Raw genomic sequence first — 15,398 nt, 5'->3', positions numbered from 1 at the left:
CAAGTCAAAATTAAAAAAATTGGTACGTGGAGGGGGGGTCATCAAATTTTTATGTTTGCTAACTATTTCACGAATGCACATGAATGGATCGTTCATATTACAGATTCCTTATGTTAAGTATAAGAAGGTTTGAAAAGACTTTTTAAAAATTGTGTCAAGTTGGCCTAATGGCTATCGTACTTGACTCACTGTCTTAGGTTGTGGTTTCGATCTCAGCTCGAGTGATTTTTTTACTTACAAGAAGTGAACTGTTTAAAAAATAAACATAATACTCGCATGCACATGTTTACGTTTCTTGTATAAATTTAAATAGGGTTTTACTAGAAATGTACGACCAAAATTATGGCCGATCAATATAGGCTGACTGCTCCTGCTGTTTGTCATATATGTAAAGTTGCTTGAATCGGCAACGGCTGAATCAGACATGTTGTTGATTTTCTATTAAAGCAACTTCGACATGAACTACTGGTTTGATCAGCACAAAATTTTGTAACAAAGAACTGTTGTGGTATTATTAAAATAAATAATTAAATGAATTTACTCACAAGTTTCAGTGAAGAGTATTTTTTTTGGCAAATATATTTTTAGATTCATATAAAAAGTATTTACGAAACAATAAATTATTTTTCTGACTTAAGGCAGATACATAAGTATTTATTTACATAATGGACTCCTTAAAAACTGCAACAATTACCTTTTTTCCAATTTTTTTAAAATTTATTTTTTGTTGGAAATTTTGGTAAAAAATAGACAAGTTTATTTTTTTTACATCAGTCGTGCCTTGATTTGACTAATTATGCATGACTGAAAATTACTTCCAGTTAGCAAGTTCTTTGTGTCTTTCTTTTTTCTCGGCACTCCGTTCTAAACAGTATAACGTGAATTTTTTCCCTTCTAATCATTATATCGAGTGGTATTTTCCTCCTAATCATTACATCAAGTGATATTCTCCTTCTAATCCTGACATCGAGTGATATTTTCCTCCTAATCCTGACATCGAGTGATACTTTCCTCCTAATCCTGACATCGAGTGATATTTTCCTCCTAATGATTACATAGAGTGATATTTTCCTCCTAATCATTATATCGAGTAATATTTTCCTCCTAATCCTTACATCGAGTGATATTTTCCTTCTAATACTGATATTGAGTGATATTTTCCTCCTAATCCTTACATCGAGTGATATTTTCCTCCTAATCCTTACATCGAGTGATATTTTCCTCCTAATGATTACATCGAGTGATATTTTCCTCCTAATCATTACATCGAGTGATATTTTCCTCCTAATCATTACATCGAGTGATATTTTCGTCCTAATCATTACATCAAGTGATATTTTCCTCATAATCCTTACATCGAGTGATATTTTCCTCCTAATCATTACATCAAGTGATATTTTCCTCATAATCATTACATCGAGTGATATTTTCCTCCTAATCATTACATCGAGTAATATTTTCCGCCTAATTCTTACATCAAGTGATATTTTCCTCCTAATCATTACATCGAGTGATATTTTCCTCCTAATCCTGACATTGAGTGATATTTTCCTCCTAATCATGACATCGAGTGATATTTTCCTCCTAATCATTACATCGAGTGATATTTTCCTCCTAATCATTACATCGAGTGATATTTTCCTCCAAATAATGACATCGAGTAATATTTTCCTCCTAATCATTACATCAAGTGATATTTTCCTCGTAATCATTACATCGAGTGATATTTTCCTCCTAATCATGACATCAAGTGATATTTTCCTCCGAATCATTAAATCGAGTGCTATTTTCCTCCTAATCATTACATCGAGTGATATTTTCCTCCTACCCCTTACATCCAGTGATATTTTCCTCCTAATCATTACATCGAGTGATATTTTCCTCCTAATCATTACATCGAGTGATATTTTCCTCCTAATCCTTACATCAAGTGATATTTTCCTCCAAATCCTAACATCGAGTGATATTTTCCTCCTAATCCTTACATCGAGTGATATTTTCCTCCTAATCATTACATCGAGTGATATTTTCCTCCTAATCCTTACATCGAGTGATATTTTCCTCCTAATGATTACATTGAGTGATATTTTCCTCCTAATCATGACATCGAGTGATATTTTCCTCCTAATCATTACATCGAGTGCTATTTTCCTCCTAATCATGACATTGAGTGATATTTTCCTCCTAATCCTGACATCTAGTGACATTTTCCTCCTAATAATGACATCGAGTGATATTTTCCTCCTAATCATTATATTGAGTGATATTTTCCTCCTAATCATGACATCGAGTGATATTTTCCTCTTAATCCTGACATCGTGTGATATTTTCCCCCTAATCCTTACATCGAGTGATATTTTCCTCCTAATCCTGACATCGTGTGATATTTTCCTCCTAATCATTACGTCGAGTGATATTTTCCTCCTAATCATTACATCGAGTGATGTTTTCCTCCTAATCATTACATAGAGTGATATTTTCCTCCTAATCATTACATCGAGTGATATTTTCCTCCTAATAAAGACTTCGAGTTATATTTTCCTCCTAATCCTGACATCGTGTGATATTTTCCTCCTAATCATGACTTTGAGTTATATTTTCCTCCTAATCATTACATCCAGTGATATTTTCCTCCTAATCCTGACATCAAGTGATATTTTCCTCCTGATAAGTACATCTAGTGATATTTTCCTCCTAATCATGACTTCGAGTGATATTTTCCTCCTAATAATTACATTGAGTGATATTTTCCGCCTAATCATTACATCAAGTGATATTTTCCTCCTAATCATTACATCGAGTGATATTTTCCTCCTAATCATTACATCGAGTGATATTTTCCTCCTAATCATGACATCGTGTTATATTTTCCTCCTAATCATTACATCAAGTGATATTTTCCTCCTAATCATGACATCGAGTGATATTTTCCTCCTAATCCTGACATCTAGTGATATTTTCCTCCTAATCATGACATCGAGTGATATTTTCCTCCTAATCCTGACATCGAGTGATATTTTCCTCCTAATCATTACATTGAGTGATATTTTCCTCCTAATCATTACATCGAGTGATATTTTCCTCCTAATCATTACATCGAGTGATATTTTCCTCCTAATCATTACATCGAGTGATATTTTCCTCCTAATCATTACATCGAGTGATATTTTCCTCTTAATCATTACATCGAGTGATATTTTCCTCCTAATGATTACATCGAGTGATATTTTCCTCCTAATCATTACATAAGGTGATATTTTCCTCCAAATCCGTACATCGAGTGATATTTTCCTCCTAATCCTTACATCGAGTGATATTTTCCTCCTAATGATTACATTGAGTGATATTTTCCTCCTAATCATGACATCGAGTGATATTTTCCTCCTTATCCTTACACTGAGTGATATTTTCCTCCTAATCATGACATTGAGTGATATTTTCCTCCTAATCATTACATCGAGTGCTATTTTCCTCCTAATCATGACATCGAGTGATCTTTTCCTCCTAATCATTACATCGAGTGATATTTTCCTCCTAATCCTGACATGGAGTGGTATTTTCCTCCTAATCATGACATCGAGTGATATTTTCCTCCTACTCATTACATCGAGTGATATTTTCCTCCTAATCATGACATCGAGTGATATTTTCCTCCTTATCCTTACACTGAGTGATATTTTCCTCCTAATCATGACATCGAGTGATATTTTCCTCCTAATCATTACATCGAGTGCTATTTTCCTCCTAATCATGACATCTAGTGATATTTTCCTCCTAATCATGACATCGAGTGATATTTTCCTCCTAATCCTGACATCAAGTGATATTTTCCTCCTAATCATTACATTGAGTGATATTTTCCTCCTAATAATTACATCGAGTGATATTTTCCTCTTAATCATGACATCGAGTGATATTTTCCTCCTAATCCTGACATCTAGTGATATTTTCCTCCTAATAATGACATCGAGTGATATTTTCCTCCTAATCATTATATTGAGTGATATTTTCCTCCTAATCATGACATCGAGTGATATTTTCCTCTTAATCCTGACATCGTGTGATATTTTCCCCCTAATCCTTACATCGAGTGATATTTTCCTCCTAATCCTGACATCGTGTCATATTTTCCTCCTAATCATTACGTCGAGTGATATTTTCCTCCTAATCATTACATCGAGTGATATTTTCCTCCTAATCATTACATAGAGTGATATTTTCCTCCTAATCATTACATCGAGTGATATTTTCCTCCTAATCATGACTTCGAGTTATATTTTCCTCCTAATCCTGACATCGTGTGATATTTTCCTCCTAATCATTACATCGTGTGATATTTTCCTCCTAATAATGACTTCGAGTTATATTTTCCTCCTAATTATTACATCGAGTGATATTTTCCTCCTAATCCTGACATCAAGTGATATTTTCCTCCTGATAATTACATCTAGTGATATTTTCCTCCTAATCATGACTTCGAGTGATATTTTCCTCCTAATAATTACATTGAGTGATATTTTCCGCCTAATCATTACATCAAGTGATATTTTCCTCCTAATCATCACATCGAGTGATATTTTCCTCCTAATCATGACATCGTGTGATATTTTCCTCCTAATCATTACATCGAGTGATATTTTCCTCCTAATCATTACATCGAGTGATATTTTCCTCCTAATCATTATATTGAGTGATATTTTCCTCCTAATCATGACATCGAGTGATATTTTCCTCTTAATCCTGACATAGTGTGATATTTTCCCCCTAATCCTTACATCGAGTGATATTTTCCTCCTAATCCTGACATCGTGTGATATTTTCCTCCTAATCATTACGTCGAGTGATATTTTCCTCCTAATCATTACATCGAGTGATATTTTCCTCCTAATCATTACATAGAGTGATATTTTCCTCCTAATCATTACATCGAGTGATATTTTCCTCCTAATCATGACTTCGAGTTATATTTTCCTCCTAATCCTGACATCGTGTGATATTTTCCTCCTAATCATTACATCGTGTGATATTTTCCTCCTAATCATGACTTTGAGTTATATTTTCCTCCTAATCATTACATCCAGTGATATTTTCCTCCTAATCCTGACATCAAGTGATATTTTCCTCCTGATAAGTACATCTAGTGATATTTTCCTCCTAATCATGACTTCGAGTGATATTTTCCTCCTAATAATTACATTGAGTGATATTTTCCGCCTAATCATTACATCAAGTGATATTTTCCTCCTAATCATTACATCGAGTGATATTTTCCTCCTAATCATTACATCGAGTGATATTTTCCTCCTAATCATGACATCGTGTTATATTTTCCTCCTAATCATTACATCAAGTTATATTTTCCTCCTAATCATGACATCGAGTGATATTTTCCTCCTAATCCTGACATCTAGTGATATTTTCCTCCTAATCATGACATCGAGTGATATTTTCCTCCTAATCCTGACATCGAGTGATATTTTCCTCCTAATCATTACATTGAGTGATATTTTCCTCCTAATCATTACATCGAGTGATATTTTCCTCCTAATCATTACATCGAGTGATATTTTCCTCCTAATCATTACATCGAGTGATATTTTCCTCCTAATCATTACATCGAGTGATATTTTCCTCTTAATCATTACATCGAGTGATATTTTCCTCCTAATGATTACATCGAGTGATATTTTCCTCCTAATCATTACATAAAGTGATATTTTCCTCCAAATCCGTACATCGAGTGATATTTTCCTCCTAATCCTTACATCGAGTGATATTTTCCTCCTAATGATTACATTGAGTGATATTTTCCTCCTAATCATGACATCGAGTGATATTTTCCTCCTTATCCTTACACTGAGTGATATTTTCCTCCTAATCATGACATTGAGTGATATTTTCCTCCTAATCATTACATCGAGTGCTATTTTCCTCCTAATCATGACATCGAGTGATCTTTTCCTCCTAATCATTACATCGAGTGATATTTTCCTCCTAATCCTGACATGGAGTGGTATTTTCCTCCTAATCATGACATCGAGTGATATTTTCCTCCTACTCATTACATCGAGTGATATTTTCCTCCTAATCATGACATCGAGTGATATTTTCCTCCTTATCCTTACACTGAGTGATATTTTCCTCCTAATCATGACATCGAGTGATATTTTCCTCCTAATCATTACATCGAGTGCTATTTTCCTCCTAATCATGACATCTAGTGATATTTTCCTCCTAATCATGACATCGAGTGATATTTTCCTCCTAATCCTGACATCAAGTGATATTTTCCTCCTAATCATTACATTGAGTGATATTTTCCTCCTAATAATTACATCGAGTGATATTTTCCTCTTAATCATGACATCGAGTGATATTTTCCTCCTAATCCTGACATCTAGTGATATTTTCCTCCTAATAATGACATCGAGTGATATTTTCCTCCTAATCATTATATTGAGTGATATTTTCCTCCTAATCATGACATCGAGTGATATTTTCCTCTTAATCCTGACATCGTGTGATATTTTCCCCCTAATCCTTACATCGAGTGATATTTTCCTCCTAATCCTGACATCGTGTCATATTTTCCTCCTAATCATTACGTCGAGTGATATTTTCCTCCTAATCATTACATCGAGTGATATTTTCCTCCTAATCATTACATAGAGTGATATTTTCCTCCTAATCATTACATCGAGTGATATTTTCCTCATAATCATGACTTCGAGTTATATTTTCCTCCTAATCCTGACATCGTGTGATATTTTCCTCCTAATCATTACATCGTGTGATATTTTCCTCCTAATAATGACTTCGAGTTATATTTTCCTCCTAATTATTACATCGAGTGATATTTTCCTCCTAATCCTGACATCAAGTGATATTTTCCTCCTGATAATTACATCTAGTGATATTTTCCTCCTAATCATGACTTCGAGTGATATTTTCCTCCTAATAATTACATTGAGTGATATTTTCCGCCTAATCATTACATCAAGTGATATTTTCCTCCTAATCATTACATCGAGTGATATTTTCCTCCTAATCATGACATCGTGTGATATTTTCCTCCTAATCATTACATCGAGTGATATTTTCCTCCTAATCATTACATCGAGTGATATTTTCCTCCTAATCATTATATTGAGTGATATTTTCCTCCTAATCATGACATCGAGTGATATTTTCCTCTTAATCCTGACATAGTGTGATATTTTCCCCCTAATCCTTACATCGAGTGATATTTTCCTCCTAATCCTGACATCGTGTGATATTTTCCTCCTAATCATTACGTCGAGTGATATTTTCCTCCTAATCATTACATCGAGTGATATTTTCCTCCTAATCATTACATAGAGTGATATTTTCCTCCTAATCATTACATCGAGTGATATTTTCCTCCTAATCATGACTTCGAGTTATATTTTCCTCCTAATCCTGACATCGTGTGATATTTTCCTCCTAATCATTACATCGTGTGATATTTTCCTCCTAATCATGACTTTGAGTTATATTTTCCTCCTAATCATTACATCCAGTGATATTTTCCTCCTAATCCTGACATCAAGTGATATTTTCCTCCTGATAAGTACATCTAGTGATATTTTCCTCCTAATCATGACTTCGAGTGATATTTTCCTCCTAATAATTACATTGAGTGATATTTTCCGCCTAATCATTACATCAAGTGATATTTTCCTCCTAATCATTACATCGAGTGATATTTTCCTCCTAATCATTACATCGAGTGATATTTTCCTCCTAATCATGACATCGTGTTATATTTTCCTCCTAATCATTACATCAAGTTATATTTTCCTCCTAATCATGACATCGAGTGATATTTTCCTCCTAATCCTGACATCTAGTGATATTTTCCTCCTAATCATGACATCGAGTGATATTTTCCTCCTAATCCTGACATCGAGTGATATTTTCCTCCTAATCATTACATTGAGTGATATTTTCCTCCTAATCATTACATCGAGTGATATTTTCCTCCTAATCATTACATCGAGTGATATTTTCCTCCTAATCATTACATCGAGTGATATTTTCCTCCTAATCATTACATCGAGTGATATTTTCCTCTTAATCATTACATCGAGTGATATTTTCCTCCTAATGATTACATCGAGTGATATTTTCCTCCTAATCATTACATAAAGTGATATTTTCCTCCAAATCCGTACATCGAGTGATATTTTCCTCCTAATCCTTACATCGAGTGATATTTTCCTCCTAATAATTACATTGAGTGATATTTTCCTCCTAATCATGACATCGAGTGATATTTTCCTCCTTATCCTTACACTGAGTGATATTTTCCTCCTAATCATGACATTGAGTGATATTTTCCTCCTAATCATTACATCGAGTGCTATTTTCCTCCTAATCATGACATCGAGTGATCTTTTCCTCCTAATCATTACATCGAGTGATATTTTCCTCCTAATCCTGACATGGAGTGGTATTTTCCTCCTAATCATGACATCGAGTGATATTTTCCTCCTACTCATTACATCGAGTGATATTTTCCTCCTAATCATGACATCGAGTGATATTTTCCTCCTTATCCTTACACTGAGTGATATTTTCCTCCTAATCATGACATCGAGTGATATTTTCCTCCTAATCATTACATCGAGTGCTATTTTCCTCCTAATCATGACATCTAGTGATATTTTCCTCCTAATCATGACATCGAGTGATATTTTCCTCCTAATCCTGACATCAAGTGATATTTTCCTCCTAATCATTACATTGAGTGATATTTTCCTCCTAATAATTACATCGAGTGATATTTTCCTCTTAATCATGACATTGAGTGATATTTTCCTCCTAATCCTGACATCTAGTGATATTTTCCTCCTAATAATGACATCGAGGGATATTTTCCTCCTAATAATTATATTGAGTGATATTTTCCTCCTAATCATGACATCGAGTGATATTTTCCTCTTAATCCTGACATCGTGTGATATTTTCCCCCTAATCCTTACATCGAGTGATATTTTCCTCCTAATCCTGACATCGTGTCATATTTTCCTCCTAATCATTACGTCGAGTGATATTTTCCTCCTAATCATTACATCGAGTGATATTTTCCTCCTAATCATTACATAGAGTGATATTTTCCTCCTAATCATTACATCGAGTGATATTTTCCTCCTAATCATGACTTCGAGTTATATTTTCCTCCTAATCCTGACATCGTGTGATATTTTCCTCCTAATCATTACATCGTGTGATATTTTCCTCCTAATCATGACTTCGAGTTATATTTTCCTCCTAATTATTACATCGAGTGATATTTTCCTCCTAATCCTGACATCAAGTGATATTTTCCTCCTGATAATTACATCTAGTGATATTTTCCTCCTAATCATGACTTCGAGTGATATTTTCCTCCTAATAATTACATTGAGTGATATTTTCCGCCTAATCATTACATCAAATGATATTTTCCTCCTAATCATTACATCGAGTGATATTTTCCTCCTAATCATGACATCGTGTGATATTTTCCTCCTAATCATTACATCGAGTGATATTTTCCTCCTAATCATTACATCGAGTGATATTTTCCTCCTAATCATTATATTGAGTGATATTTTCCTCCTAATCATGACATCGAGTGATATTTTCCTCATAATCCTGACATAGTGTGATATTTTCCCCCTAATCCTTACATCGAGTGATATTTTTCTCCTAATCCTGACATCGTGTGATATTTTCCTCCTAATCATTACGTCGAGTGATATTTTCCTCCTAATCATTACATCGAGTGATATTTTCCTCCTAATCATTACATAGAGTGATATTTTCCTCCTAATCATTACATCGAGTGATATTTTCCTCCTAATCATGACTTCGAGTTATATTTTCCTCCTAATCATGACTTCGAGTTATATTTTCCTCCTAATCCTGACATCGTGTGATATTTTCCTCCTAATCATTACATCGTGTGATATTTTCCTCCTAATCATGACTTCGAGTTATATTTTCCTCCTAATTATTACATCGAGTGATATTTTCCTCCTAATCCTGACATCAAGTGATATTTTCCTCCTGATAATTACATCTAGTGATATTTTCCTCCTAATCATGACTTCGAGTGATATTTTCCTCCTAATAATTACATTGAGTTATATTTTCCGCCTAATCATTACATCAAGTGATATTTTCCTCCTAATCATTACATCGAGTGATATTTTCCTCCTAATCATGACATCGTGTGATATTTTCCTCCTAATCATTACATCGAGTGATATTTTCCTCCTAATCATTACATCGAGTGATATTTTCCTCCTAATCATTATATTGAGTGATATTTTCCTCCTAATCATGACATCGAGTGATATTTTCCTCTTAATCCTGACAAAGTGTGATATTTTCCCCCTAATCCTTACATCGAGTGATATTTTCCTCCTAATCCTGACATCGTGTGATATTTTCCTCCTAATCATTACGTCGAGTGATATTTTCCTCCTAATCATTACATCGAGTGATATTTTCCTCCTAATAATTACATAGAGTGATATTTTCCTCCTAATCATTACATCGAGTGATATTTTCCTCCTAATCATGACTTCGAGTTATATTTTCCTCCTAATCCTGACATCGTGTGATATTTTCCTCCTAATCATTACATCGTGTGATATTTTCCTCCTAATCATGACTTCGAGTTATATTTTCCTCCTAATCATTACATCGAGTGTTATTTTCCTCCTAATCCTGACATCAAGTGATATTTTCCTCCTGATAATTACATCTAGTGATATTTTCCTCCTAATCATGACTTCGAGTGATATTTTCCTCCTAATAATTACATTGAGTGATATTTTCCGCCTAATCATTACATCAAGTGATATTTTCCTCCTAATCATTACATCGAGTGATATTTTCCTCCTAATCATGACATCGTGTGATATTTTCCTCCTAATAATTACATCGAGTGATATTTTCCTCCTAATCATTACATCGAGTGATATTTTCCTCCTAATCATGACATCGTGTTATATTTTCCTCCTAATCATTACATCAAGTGATATTTTCCTCCTAATCATTACATCGAGTGATATTTTCCTCCTAATCATGACATCGTGTGATATTTTCCTCCTAATCATTACATCGAGTAATATTTTCCTCCTAATTCTTACATCAAGTGATATTTTCCTCCTAATCATTACATCGAGTGATATTTTCCTCCTAATCCTGACATTGAGTGATATTTTCCTCCTAATCATGACATCGAGTGATATTTTCCTCCTAATCATTACATCGAGTGATATTTTCCTCCTAATCATTACATCGAGTGATATTTTCCTCTTAATCATTACATCGAGTGATATTTTCCTCCTAATGATTACATCGAGTGATATTTTCCTCCTAATCATTACATCAAGTGATATTTTCCTCCAAATCCTTACATCGAGTGATATTTTCCTCCTAATCCTTACATCGAGTGATACTTTCCTCCTAATCCTTACATCGAGTGATATTTTCCTCCTAATCCTTACATCGAGTGATATTTTCCTCCTAATGATTACATTGAGTGATATTTTCCTCCTAATCATGACATCGAGTGATATTTTCCTCCTAATCCTTACACTGAGTGATATTTTCCTCCTAATCATGACATTGAGTGATATTTTCCTCCTAATCATTACATCGAGTGATATTTTCCTCCTAATCATGACATCGAGTGATATTTTCCTCCTAATCCTGACATCTAGTGATATTTTCCTCCTTATCATGACATCGAGTGATATTTTCCTCCTAATCCTGACATCGAGTGATATTTTCCTCCTAATCATTACATTGAGTGATATTTTCCTCCTAATCATTACATCGAGGGATATTTTCCTCCTAATCATTACATCGTGTGATATTTTCCTCCTAATCATGACTTCGAGTTATATTTTCCTCCTAATTATTACATCGAGTGATATTTTCCTCCTAATCCTGACATCAAGTGATATTTTCCTCCTAATAATTACATTGAGTGATATTTTCCGCCTAATCATTACATCAAGTGATATTTTCCTCCTAATCATTACATCGAGTTATATTTTCCTCCTAATCATGACATCGTGTGATATTTTCCTCCTAATCATTACATCGAGTGATATTTTCCTCCTAATAATTACATCGAGTGATATTTTCCTCCAAATCATTATATTGAGTGATATTTTCCTCCTAATCATGACATCGAGTGATATTTTCCTCTTAATCCTGACATAGTGTGATATTTTCCCCCTAATCCTTACATCGAGTGATATTTTCCTCCTAATCCTGACATCGTGTGATATTTTCCTCCTAATCATTACGTCGAGTGATATTTTCCTCCTAATCATTACATCGAGTGATACTTTCCTCCTAATCCTTACATCGAGTGATATTTTCCTCCTAATCCTTACATCGAGTGATATTTTCCTCCTAATGATTACATTGAGTGATATTTTCCTCCTAATCATTACATCGAGTGATATTTTCCTCCTAATCATTACATCGAGTGATACTTTCCTCCTAATCATTACATCGAGTGATATTTTCCTCCTAATCATGACTTCGAGTTATATTTTCCTCCTAATCCTGACATCGTGTGATATTTTCCTCCTAATCATTACATCGTGTGATATTTTCCTCCTAATCATGACTTCGAGTTATATTTTCCTCCTAATCATTACATCGAGTGTTATTTTCCTCCTAATCCTGACATCAAGTGATATTTTCCTCCTGATAATTACATCTAGTGATATTTTCCTCCTAATCATGACTTCGAGTGATATTTTCCTCCTAATCATGACATCGAGTGATATTTTCCTCCTAATCCTGACATCGTGTGATATTTTCCTCCTAATCATTACATCGTGTGATATTTTCCTCCTAATCATGACTTCGAGTTATATTTTCCTCCTAATCATTACATCGAGTGTTATTTTCCTCCTAATCCTGACATCAAGTGATATTTTCCTCCTGATAATTACATCTAGTGATATTTTCCTCCTAATCATGACTTCGAGTGATATTTTCCTCCTAATAATTACATTGAGTGATATTTTCCGCCTAATCATTACATCAAGTGATATTTTCCTCCTAATCATTACATCGAGTTATATTTTCCTCCTAATCATGACATCGTGTGATATTTTCCTCCTAATCATTACATCGAGTGATATTTTCCTCCTAATAATTACATCGAGTGATATTTTCCTCCAAATCATTATATTGAGTGATATTTTCCTCCTAATCATGACATCGAGTGATATTTTCCTCTTAATCCTGACATAGTGTGATATTTTCCCCCTAATCCTTACATCGAGTGATATTTTCCTCCTAATCCTGACATCGTGTGATATTTTCCTCCTAATCATTACGTCGAGTGATATTTTCCTCCTAATCATTACATCGAGTGATACTTTCCTCCTAATCCTTACATCGAGTGATATTTTCCTCCTAATCCTTACATCGAGTGATATTTTCCTCCTAATGATTACATTGAGTGATATTTTCCTCCTAATCATTACATCGAGTGATATTTTCCTCCTAATCATTACATCGAGTGATACTTTCCTCCTAATCATTACATCGAGTGATATTTTCCTCCTAATCATGACTTCGAGTTATATTTTCCTCCTAATCCTGACATCGTGTGATATTTTCCTCCTAATCATTACATCGTGTGATATTTTCCTCCTAATCATGACTTCGAGTTATATTTTCCTCCTAATCATTACATCGAGTGTTATTTTCCTCCTAATCCTGACATCAAGTGATATTTTCCTCCTGATAATTACATCTAGTGATATTTTCCTCCTAATCATGACTTCGAGTGATATTTTCCTCCTAATCATGACATCGAGTGATATTTTCCTCCTAATCCTGACATCGTGTGATATTTTCCTCCTAATCATTACATCGTGTGATATTTTCCTCCTAATCATTACTTCGAGTTATATTTTCCTCCTAATCATTACATCGAGTGTTATTTTCCTCCTAATCCTGACATCAAGTGATATTTTCCTCCTGATAATTACATCTAGTGATATTTTCCTCCTAATCATGACTTCGAGTGATATTTTCCTCCTAATCATGACATCGAGTGATATTTTCCTCCTAATCCTGACATCGTGTGATATTTTCCTCCTAATCATTACATCGTGTGATATTTTCCTCCTAATCATGACTTCGAGTTATATTTTCCTCCTAATCATTACATCGAGTGTTATTTTCCTCCTAATCCTGACATCAAGTGATATTTTCCTCCTGATAATTACATCTAGTGATATTTTCCTCCTAATCATGACTTCGAGTGATATTTTCCTCCTAATCATGACATCGAGTGATATTTTCCTCCTAATCCTGACATCGTGTGATATTTTCCTCCTAATCATTACATCGTGTGATATTTTCCTCCTAATCATGACTTCGAGTTATATTTTCCTCCTAATCATTACATCGAGTGTTATTTTCCTCCTAATCCTGACATCAAGTGATATTTTCCTCCTGATAATTACATCTAGTGATATTTTCCTCCTAATCATGACTTCGAGTGATATTTTCCTCCTAATAATTACATTGAGTTATATTTTCCGCCTAATCATTACATCAAGTGATATTTTCCTCCTAATCATTACATCGAGTGATATTTTCCTCCTAATCATGACATCGTGTTATATTTTCCTCCTAATCATTACATAAAGTGATATTTTCCGCTTAATCATTACATCGAGTGATATTTTCCTCCTAATCATGACATCGTGTGATATTTTCCTCCTAATCATTACATCGAGTAATATTTTCCTCCTAATTCTTACATCAAGTGATATTTTCCTCCTAATCATTACATCGAGTGATATTTTCCTCCTAATCCTGACATTGAGTGATATTTTCCTCCTAATCATGACATCGAGTGATATTTTCCTCCTAATCATTACATCGAGTGATATTTTCCTCCTAATCATTACATCGAGTGATATTTTCCTCTTAATCATTACATCGAGTGATATTTTCCTCCTAATGATTACATCGAGTGATATTTTCCTCCTAATCATTACATCAAGTGATATTTTCCTCCAAATCCTTACATCGAGTGATATTTTCCTCCTAATCCTTACATCGAGTGATACTTTCCTCCTAATCCTTACATCGAGTGATATTTTCCTCCTAATCCTTACATCGAGTGATATTTTCCTCCTAATGATTACATTGAGTGATATTTTCCTCCTAATCATGACATCGAGTGATATTTTCCTCCTAATCCTTACACTGAGTGATATTTTCCTCCTAATCATGACATTGAGTGATATTTTCCTCCTAATCATTACATCGAGTGCTATTTTCCTCCTAATCATGACATCGAGTGATATTTTCCTCCTAATCCTGACATC

This window comes from Euprymna scolopes, chromosome 1 (assembly GCF_053919585.1).
Source record: "Euprymna scolopes isolate OS-2025 chromosome 1, ASM5391958v1, whole genome shotgun sequence".
In the NCBI taxonomy this organism is placed as follows: Eukaryota; Metazoa; Mollusca; class Cephalopoda; order Sepiida; family Sepiolidae; genus Euprymna; species Euprymna scolopes.
The sequence above is the reverse complement of the archived record's forward strand: the minus strand, read 5'-3'. Positions refer to the sequence as shown.